This window comes from Argiope bruennichi, chromosome 5, assembly GCF_947563725.1.
Source record: "Argiope bruennichi chromosome 5, qqArgBrue1.1, whole genome shotgun sequence".
Lineage (NCBI taxonomy): Eukaryota > Metazoa > Arthropoda > Arachnida > Araneae > Araneidae > Argiope > Argiope bruennichi.
This window is the reverse complement of record NC_079155.1, coordinates 75,826,550-75,838,134: the sequence shown is the minus strand read 5'-3', so window position 1 is coordinate 75,838,134 and position 11,585 is coordinate 75,826,550.

Sequence of the window (11,585 nt, the reverse complement as noted above, 5' to 3'; positions counted from 1 at the left end):
CAAAAAAAAATACATCTCACTACTGTTTTTCTGCAAAATATCTCTACTATACATTTAAAAAAGCGGTATTGAAAAGGAATATAAATTGTTATTAAATATTTTCATATTTAACTTTAAACGCTTATAAAATTTGGTTGATTTTTTAATGATTGAGTATTTTGTATTTTTAGATTGAAACAAGGTATTATCATGATATTTGTTCACTTATTCTAATCATTTTTCTTTATTTTCTACATACCGCAAACATTTGGTGACTTTTAAAAGGAACATAATTTGTTATTAAATATTTTCATATTCAACTTTAAACGCTTTTAAATTTTATGCCTTTACATAAATTTAATCCATTTTTATGTAAAGGCTAATTGTTTAATACCTTGTATTTTTAGAGTGAGACAAGATATTATCGTGTTATCTATTTACTTACTCTCATCATTTTATTTTATTATCTACATGCTTCAATTATTCGGCATTCACTCTTATCATTTACTCACATTATTCAGTCACTCTCATCATTTTTCTTTATTTTCTACATACTTCTATTATTTGGTGATACTTTAAGCTGTCGCACATTTCGATCAAAAGAATAATTTTGAATGTTCCATAGAATGCGAGTAAGTCGAATGACTTCTAAGTTTTTGAAGAAAAAAAAAGTTTAAAAAAATTTAAATTTGGAGTTTTGATTATATCAGCTTTTTTGAAATTTGACATCGTGTTGGGAGACATAGATTCGATTAATCCAATTTTATGCATCGAAAATATTCCTTATAAATGAAAAGCAGATAATTAATTAACCCTTTCTAGGGTCGTGGGAAGTATGCTTCCTACCAAATTTATCAATCTTTGTATGAAATTATGTAGGTTGGCATAAGTTCTGACAAAATTTTTTAGAAAGACAGAAACTTAGATGCTTCAGTTCTTTATCTTACACAAAATGATTTGTCTTGATTTGTTACTTAATTATTAATTAACCAAATTAATTAATTAATCAAATTAAATTTATCTAATAAGCTAAATGAATCCCTTTTCTTATTCTAATTTGAAGCCAAAAAATATTTTAACATAATATGACTAGAAAAAAATGGCTCTTTAAAGGGTTAAGTAAGTATTAGTCAAGATTATCAAGAAGAACAAATCATTCAGTTTTCAGACTCTTCATAAATAAAAATTTTAACAATAAAAATAAAATTAAATAGGGTTAATTAGTCATGACAAAATATTATCGAAAGCATTTTTACGAAATGAAGGTTACAAAAAAAAGGCTATTTTTCTGCATTGTACCGGATGGATTTCAATGCTAATAACATTATTGGCAGAAAGAAAATCAAATCGCTTTTCTAAGCGTTTTCTTAGAGAAAAGTCGTAGATAGTACAAGAACCAAAAGGGCTATCTTAACAAAATTGAGCGCCTTGGGCTAGAATATATTTGTACCCTATCAGAATCGTAACTAAGAATTTGTAAGTACATGGCCCCAAAAAATGCTTACCTAATATTAAATTTAAAAAAAATATATATCTGTTCTCTGTTAAAACATAATAATTTTTCAAACTGGCCCCTTTTCGAAACTGAATTTGTCAACTTTGTGTCTTCGAATCCTTATAGTATATGGGATAAATTTTAATGGTTTCATTATAAAATCATCAGAATCGATCTTCCAAAACTTTCTTTCATACTCTTAAATAAAAAATATTATCCTTTTTCCATTTGAATAAAACTGGGGAGTTTTGCGGACGCCTTGCATGGCATTGACATGTAATAATTACGAAAGTTGGATCGTTGGCGTGAGTTTAGCATTTTTACTGAGTCTGTTTTGTGATCTTTGGTGATTAATCTTTGGCATGTGGTTTTAATAATATCCGAAAAACGCCGATGAAACCGGCTGAAACCAGAATTTGGCGCAGAACTGTAATTGTAATCATAAAATCATACCAGCTATACTTCATATATTTCAGTCATTCCATTTTTGAGTTATTGCATTTATATGCATATGAAATTTTAGACCGTCAAACGGTCAAGCTCTTGGCGAATTTGATTCCCAATTTGATAAGTATCTACATCTTAGATGTTAAATTTGTCTACCAAATTTTATCCCTTCAGCTTTCTTCTCTTTGTAGTTATCGTGTAAACTCATACTTGAACAGACAGACAGACACACTTCCTTGAAATGCATTTCGCATAACATTTTTGTGAAATTTATAAATTGTATGTAAAATCATATGCCACATTTCATCCGTCGCGAGCGCGCGCGTGTGTGTGTGTGTGTGTGTGTGTGTGTGTGTGTGTGTGTGTGTGTGTGTGTGTGTGTGTGTGTGTGTGTGTGTTATCGTTTTCACAGACCATATTCACCAGACTTTGAATCTGAGACTGAAAAATTTTTTACCCATTTCAAATATTTTAATAAATTGTAAATTTCTTAAATGTAAAATAAGCTTTTTATTAAAAGTAACAATAAATTAACAAAATTTAAATTAAAATAACGTTACACGGAAAACAAAAAGAACCAAGAACAAATCTGATATTTATGTATCGATACTTGAAAATTTCAAAAACTGAAAATGAACTAAATAAATCAATTGAAAGAGTGTTGTCTATCAAAAAACTGTTATCCTTTGAAAATCTTCTTAAATAACTTTTTCGCTGACACACAGTCTTAATTATTTTTCCTCGTTTCTATATTTAATAAAATTTATTGACATTTTGTAATTTATGAGCGATATTTTGTACGAAAAGATTAATATTTCACAGATTCCTTAGTCATTCTGCAAATACTAAATAACAAATCGGCAAAGCATGAGTACATCTCCGTTGACCATGTTTTACTTTTTATAAAAAATAAAAGAAAGTACAATTAAAAATAAAATTATTTCCATTTTAGGTGGCATTCTTATTATTTTTAATGGCACTCTTATTATTTTTTCTAAATAGCATTTTTATTTCTGTAAAATGAACATCTTTTAAACAAAAGCCTTATCGTAACATTCTCTTTATACTTTGCCTTATAAATAATTAAGCAGCATTTGTTATTCCATGCCATACACTTAAGTACCATAAAATAACCATATAACGATTTTTGAATCAAAGTTTTGAATGACACTCTTCCATTTTTTTAAAAATAGAGTTTGTATTTCTGGGGAAATGAACGTCTTTAAAAAGTAGCCTTATGATGACCTTTTATTTTTTTTTATACTTTGTCTAAATAGCATTTGTCATTCTATAGAATGCTTAGGTATCATATACGATGTCTTAAGAAATTATATAATTCCATATTTCATACTTTTCCTAAAAATACGAAACATTCTATATAATACCAAGATATTTTATAGCAAGCTGAGAGTTTCGTACATTGCTAGTAGCATCGAATGGTAAAATTATAATGAAATGTCACTGATATTTCCTATAAAAAAGAACTTTAATCATTCCAAACCTAAAATGCAATATAAAATAGCATTTTTTATTACTGTAATATATTATATTAATCAGCTTTTCCTTTCTGCTACCCAAAACAATAAAGACCAGCAGTTTTTGAAAAAACAGGAAAGTGTCGAGCAAGAGCGAGATGTACAGACATTAATAGAATAATATAATTTTAGCAAGAGAATGTGCTTTCAACTCTAAATGAGTAATGCTATTTGCTTCTGTTACAGCAATTGTATTTTCAAAAATAGAACAGAAATTAGCCAGTTAGCACTAAAAAAACAAAAACAGTTCTGATACGCTGCAAATGGCTTTTGATTGAAGCTAAATATAGAAAAGCATCTTACTCGTTATCAAATCATTGCTGCGATAGTAACAAAACATAATCTAAATAAGATGTCAATGCCAAAACACAAGGAATGCATTGCCAAATTTAGGTAAGATACTTAATACCACTAAAGAAGGCTGCAATTAGATCATTGTAAGTTGATAATAAGAATTAATAAATAGAATATTGTGGCCGATTGAATTGCGCGGGGGTAGAACCTGGGACCTTGTGATTCGCAGCCCAGTAACATGACCACAATACAAAAACAATTGCTCTTATAGCGTAGTTGTTAACTGGCTTATAAGCCTTTACCACAGATTCTTCCTCCAGTGAGTTGGATGTGAGACGAACGATATGCTGTTGAGTGGTAATGTAATTAGCCGTTGAATCTAATGCGTCTGTACCCATTTGAGTAGCGCCAATCGTTATGACTAGCGTGTGTGGGTGAGTGGTTGCTGTTGCTGCGTCAAGTGAATCTGACGTCTTTGGTTTACTGTGGGTAGATGGCGCCGCAACAGCTGTACGAAGGTTGAAGGTTCATCGTCCGTGTCACCAATGTGGTGGATTGGCATGAGTGAGGATAGAACCTCGGACCTTGTAGTTCGCAGCCCAGTAACATGACCACAATACAAAAGCAATTCATCAGTTAGCGTCGCTGTTAACTGGCTTATAAACTTTCACCACAATATAAATCAAGAAAGTACCAATAGAATGAGAGAGGAGAATCGCTTATTTCTCTAGACATTCATATATTCCAATGAAATAAGTGAATCGTGGTTGTATTGACTTTGCATTGATGTTTCTGAACAATTACAAAATTTGTTACTTAATGTATAAAACAGGAGCTTGTTATTTAGACATTTTAGCTGAAATTATGCTCAATCTTAACATGAAACGCACGTACCCATTAATTGATATGCATTTTAATTCATTACAATGGAAATGTTTAAAAAAAGGATACCATGAGGATACTATTTCTAAAGGATGCCATAAATACGTAATAAGACACACGATATTCAATTAAATATGTTTGAATTGAGTTTGGAAAGGAAAGATTCAAGTAAAGGCGTGTGAAGAGGATTCAGAATTCTTCGGTATTTTTGTAGACGAATTAGCTTTGTGGTTAGTTCCATTTCTATTGATGGTGGTTAAGTTTTTGGTGAATTAAATTAGAGTTGTTTCAAATTGTTTTTGATATTTCACAAGAAATTGAATGGTGTGAATATAAATTTTAAAATTATGCAGCTGATAATCTGTAAGGTAGTTATCTGCAGTTACCTTCATGTTAGTTGCCATTTTTTTTACCGTTATTTACTTAAATTGTGATTGCAGCTAATGTCGAAATCTTCCTTTCAGTAATTTCATTTTTTAAATGTTTTATACGTTCTGCTTTTTATTCCTTCAAGGTCTTTCAAATTAGATATACTGAGAAATAATGTATTCAGGTATCTGTATATCTATGGAGAAATTTTTTTAAAAAATCCCTCTAACGAGCTATTTCAGTTTATTTCCTGGATCAATGTGATTGCAAATAATGAAAAATATTGATCAGAAAATTCTGTATCATTTGAGAATTAAGTAAAAGGGTCAGTTTGGGTAAAGAATAATAAACATTGCAACAAAAAGCAAAAGCAACTCTGCAAAAAATTATATTGCATATATTTTGATGCACAACATATTTACAGCTATGGTGAAGGGAATGAACTAGAATCTGAGAAATTTGTGCATTTTCAAAAAAAGTTTTAGCTGATCAAGTATTTCTGTATTGAAAATTCACAAAATTCGTTGTTTAAAATTACTAGGCAGCTCTAAAACAAAAACTACTCAGTTCAAAGCTATACTCCAATTTCATTGCCTTTGGAACATTTAAGGTAACATATATGCAAAATTTCGAGGTAATAGAACAATGGGTTTTCAAGATGTCATGTTTTGCGTATAAAATTTTTTACGAAATCCAAATTTTTCAAAAAATTTATTTAAAGTTTTTATTTGTTTTGTACTAAAAATGCTTTGTAAATTTAAACAATGCTCAAAAGCAGATGTAATTGCCAATCCTTACGGCATAGAAACTACTCAAACGTATTCTAATACGCGTGGCTTGCTGATAGAACATATTATAAAATAAATTATAGTTCAGGGAGGCATGTATTTGATAAAATATTGTAAAACATTCAACTTTCGGTTTCGGTTTCAGCTAAAGTAGTTTATAAAAATATCACATATCTCGGTTTCTATTTATCGTAGAATTAAAAAAAACACAGATTTTGAAACCCAAATAAATGGGTTCTAAAATAAAACAATAAAAAAAAATATGAATTTTGACCAAAAACTGCCTTTTAAACGTAGACCTTAAATCAGCAAAATGGAAATGAAGGAAAAAGCTTTCATCAGATTCATTCTTTTTATGTCTTTGTAGAATTCCTGATGAGTATGAGCCTATAGCGATAAAATTCTGTTTTCCCAGTAAAGGTGCTAAGTGATCGCAAAAAACAAGAAGGAATCTCAGAAATGATAAAGAAAGTATAGAGCGCTTTTCTGCTTCTAGAAAAAAATATTGAAATTCACCAAAAACTGATCTCCATGACGACATTCCTGAATTAAATTCTTCCTGGTCAGTTAAAATAATTTCTGAAGATGGAAATTAAAAAAATTCTTGTTTTCGATATTGTGAAACTTGTATGACTTAGATTATTTTTGTCACTTTTTATTTAAATTCGATTTTTTATAAAGGAGGGTGGAAATAATATTATTATTCCAAGGATATAAACAAATTTAATCCTGGCATTGAAATTTAGATATTGAGAAAAAATATAATCATATTTTAACATAAAAAAAATTCCATGAAATGCTGAATGCAGATTAATATGACTTTTGAGTCATTCTTTCAAAGTCTAATATAGAATCCGCAGTAATATGCAGGAGACAATTTATGACTAAAATCTAGATTACAAAATTCTGATAAGGGTATAGCTTTCTCTTTAATTTAAAAATTTTAAAATCTTTAACTATTTAAATCCATTGCTCATTTTATTTGAAATGGAAATTCGTTGAATTTGAACACGTATTTGAGATAACGTTGCAGTCGGCCACTAGACTGCGGAGTTTGTTTGTTTTTTAATAATGTTTGACATATTTTGCATAACAAATTACGTTTACTGAAGGACGATAGCTTAAAAAATATCCTTGCTTCAATAACATTATTTGTTAAAATGTTATTGTACAGTTTATAATAAAAGATTAAGACGTTTTCTTTCTACACGCGTTAAATTAAAAAGATTCGAGCTATCTACCTGAAATCAATGAATTCTACTTAATTGAACTCATTGGTTAATTTTAACATATGAAATTCTTTTTCATGCATTGATCAAATAAGTAATCCTTCTTTTACATATTGTAAAATTTAAATTTAAATGTTTATTACTTTGTATCCGTAATTAACTGCAATTTCTCAAATACGCTGCCAAAAATGATTTTAAAAAACACTTTCAAGCAGCAAAACATTGTATCAAACAACTTTAGACTTCTGGATATGGTTTTTTAGGGTTGATATAATGGCTTTGATATGGATGATACGGTCTGGTAAGGTTAATATAACACATATGTAGCGGAAGTATTTATCTATGTAACTGGCGAACAAATTTGACACAAATATTGGGTCAAATTTTTGGGATGAACTCAGAGATATCGCATAGCATTGGGTTTTTGGAATAGAATTCATTAAAATGAAATTTTCCCAAACCAAAGAAAAAATTATCAGCTTGTTATTTTAATGTATTTTAAAACTGTGTTAAAAAATTTTAAGAAATTATGAAAAAAAATTAGAGAAAAGTTAAATTGTGATAATTCTATTTACTAAGGAGGATAAAACATCTTTTAAACTTTAAAACCTTTTTTTTAACTATCTTTGTAAGAAGTAATCTTCTATATTACATCTATGAGGTCTGTAAAGAGAAATAGAATCAGTATTCAATTTTCATTATAAAAGTGCAATTTTGAAATCAGTGACGCATTTCTACTATATTGCAATCATTTCGAATCGTTAAAAATTTTTAATATGCTTTTATTTCCTCGGGAACTTAGTTTAGAGAACTTATAGTAATCGTCGAAAAATTAGAGATCGATATTTTGAAATATCTCAACGTTTTAGACCTCTCTCATTTTGAAAAATCCATGTTTGGAAAATGCTTGTCTGTCTGTGACAAATATAACTCCAAAACGCTTTGAGCTGGACGGTTGAAATTTAGTATATAGTTTTTATACCAAATTTGCAGATTTTAATCAAATTTTGTTTCAAGTCTGTTCTGAGGAAGCTCGTCTATTTAGCTGTTTGAATTTAAGTTAACACGATAATTACAAAACGATGTTAATTAGATTGCAAAATTCAATACACAGATTTAAAATCTAAAGTATAAACACCTGTCAAACTTTGAACCAAATTCAATGGGGTCAATTCATGTGACGTAAAAGTCACATGTCATGACCTATTCGCGCATGGCATTTAAGTTTCATCCGCACCGCTTTCGTCGATTAGTCTGCCATTAACGTTCTCCGCCGAGTATGAAACGGATTTTTTTGTTTACATTTGAAGTTATAATTTTTGAGTCATTTTCTTTCCTTTTATTATGTGTTAACAGAAGAAATACTGGTGTGCTGATGGATGCATGCTTTGATGCGAAACACAAGAGTGACTGTCATGATAAAATGTTTTCTTATTTTCCTTTAAACAATCCTGACTTGGGTTGATAGCTTTGGGATAGATTTTTTCAAGCCTTCGAAGTCGGTGATATGCTCCGATCATTTTGAAGAATTCATTCAGTGTGTGTCCATTTATTAAATATAGCTGTTCCAGTAATTTGGTAGAAAAACTATTCGAAGAAAAAGAAACCGGTAAGCGATTTGCCATCAAAAACAATCAAACAAAAACGAGTGCATTTCTAATTTACTTTATTCACATTTGATGAAATTTCTGATAATTTTGAATATGCTTAGAAGGTTTTAAAATGTTTACATGAATATTGCATTTTTCTACAAAATTTTATCTAAATTTAATTAATGTAAGTAAACAAATTCCTGTTTCAAAAATAACAACTGCTATAATGCTAAACTTAGGTGGAAGTGAATAAATTTCTTAAAGATTTATTTAGTAAGTGAATCCTTTACTAACTAATAAAAATCCAATTTTCTTATTGACTGTTATAATATATATATATATAATTGATGTATTTTATTAAAAGTGCTCTTAATTTGATAAATTGAATGCTATATATAAGAAATATATATATATATTTAAGTTTTGAAAACACATGTCATTTAGTTAAGTATATAAATGCAAGAGAATTGATTACTAAGCAAAATTATATGAATTCTGATTTCAGTGGAATGTACTCTGCTTCTTCCCAGACTATTATTTTTTCTGAAATAATCGCCAGAATCAGCAATTTGCAAAATGAGCTACAAGAACTTTAGGATTCTGTAAGAAAGAAAGAGATTCATTCCAGAAAATATTGGACTCTTTTTTTTCTTTTTCTATTTCTTTAACATATCAATCTTGAATTATAAAATTCTGTAAAAGCATAAAAGTGTTTCTTTCAACTACTCTTTATATTCTATTTTAATTCTCTCTCTCTATATATATATATTTATCATGACCTTATTCTTGTTTATTAAATTTACTGTATTATATGTTTTGGTTTTATTTTATGATATTCATTCAATGTAATTTTTATCTATGTAACTTTAGCACTAAAAAAATTTCATAAATGTTCTGCTTTAAAAGTATATTGTTCAACATTATGTTTTTATTGGTGATAAAAAAAAATGTTGTTTAGTATCTAGGATGTTTCTGTTGAATAAAACTGATTTCATTATTTACATTGACATTCTTGTAATACTGTGTTTAGATTATTTCTAAGTGTCTAGAAAAATAGATGTTGATAAATAGTAAATAGTTTTTTTGAATTAGTGAGTGCATTAAAACATCCATTTGATCCTATTTTTCCAAATAATTATCATATATATTTTATCTATATTTTTTTGTAATGTGTAAATAAAAATTATGAAAATTTGATTCAGTTTGTTTTCCTTTAATGAGTTCTACAAATTAAAATGAAATAACTGATTCATTAAGTTGCATAGATTTAAAAAAAGGTATCTATGCCTTTTATATTTTATAATTTGAAATTGTAAACATAATTTATTCAATATATATTAATTTGAGTTTCATGTTCTTTCCTCTGAGCAAACATAAAACATCAAAGTCTCAATATTAATAAAAATAATTACATAGGAAAAAAAATGTAATAATTTTATTAGTAAACTTTAAAATATTAACTTATCTAAGAGTAATAATTATTTTTTAAAAGAACTATATTCATAAGATTCAACATTCAATAATATTTAAATAATATGTAAAAACGAACATATGTAATTTTTCAAAAACACTGCCATAGTCGTTTGTCAAAATCAAAATGTATCCTTTGGATAAAAAAGGAAGGGATATGGAAAGGAAAGAATAAAGTGGCACCAAACGAATTAAAAACCTATGGTAATTAATTATGCAAAAACAATAATTCCATTGAAAATACTAATTAAAATTTTAATATAAAAAATAAAATTATATAACTACGAAAATTTGGATTAAATAATTCAAAATAATATCTTCTTTTTAAAAAATCAGAAGTTTTTCATAATTGATCGGCTAGCGTAATATTTACAAAACGATGGTTTCATCAACGTTATCGACAGACATCACGACATGCGCAGATCGATTGAAAATTGAACAGAAGCGGTTTGTTTGGTACATGACACGTGACCGTGAATTGACCCCATTAGGGATTGACTGTCTGTCAGTCTGTACTTTCAGAAACATGTAAACGCTTAACTATTTCAAATATGGTATGGCATTTTTTAACTAGAAGAGCACTTTTATGTCAAATTTTTGTTTCAATCGGTTGAGAAAAACGTGCCTAAAAAACACAAATTCGATATCTGGATACTATTAGCCGCTGTCCAGGAATTAATAGCCAAATAACTCGTCAAGGATGACATGATGGATTCAGTAAAAATGCTATATTCAATCCAAAAGCTAATATTTTATATCTATTCTACGCCTATATCATATAAAGCGCTTTCTGGCATAGCAAGTTTATTAGAGAGAATACGAAAACGTTTTGGCGAAACCACTCCCACTGGTTTAATAAGAAATTATTTGTATTCTGCAACAAAAGAAAAAACCCTACATTTACTAATAGGCTGTAGCATTTTGGCAATTCAAGATAAATTAGCAAATCCGTCAACATGATTGAAATTCTATTTTTACAATTATGACAAAGCCTGATAAATTAATATTATTAACTGATTGATAGTTTGTTCTAGTTTCTTTTTATGAAAAACTATATTATTTACAACATAATCTAAATGAGAAATTGGAATTAAATTTAATTGAATTAAATTAAAGAGATTGGATTAAATTAAATAAAATTGTTAAAAATTTAACTATTTTTGACATCAAAAAGTCTTCTATTGAAATCGCAATTTGAATTTGAGAAATGTTGATCAGTGTATCTGAGCACAAGAGAGTAGGAAAATTAAAAAAAATTTAAAAGATAGATGAGTAATATTCCATAGACAATTTTGGCATTTGAAATGTAGACTCTATGTAAAATTTTGAATCAAATCGATCAAGGGATTGATCATCTGTTGATCTGCATTTTCGCATGTATAGAAAAACGATAATACAAAAGCGCATACTTATGTAAATGAATTTTGGTACACAGTATAAAAGTGTAGATTTTTATCAAATTTTGATTCAATTTCGTCAAAGAACTGACTATCTGTCAGTCGTGC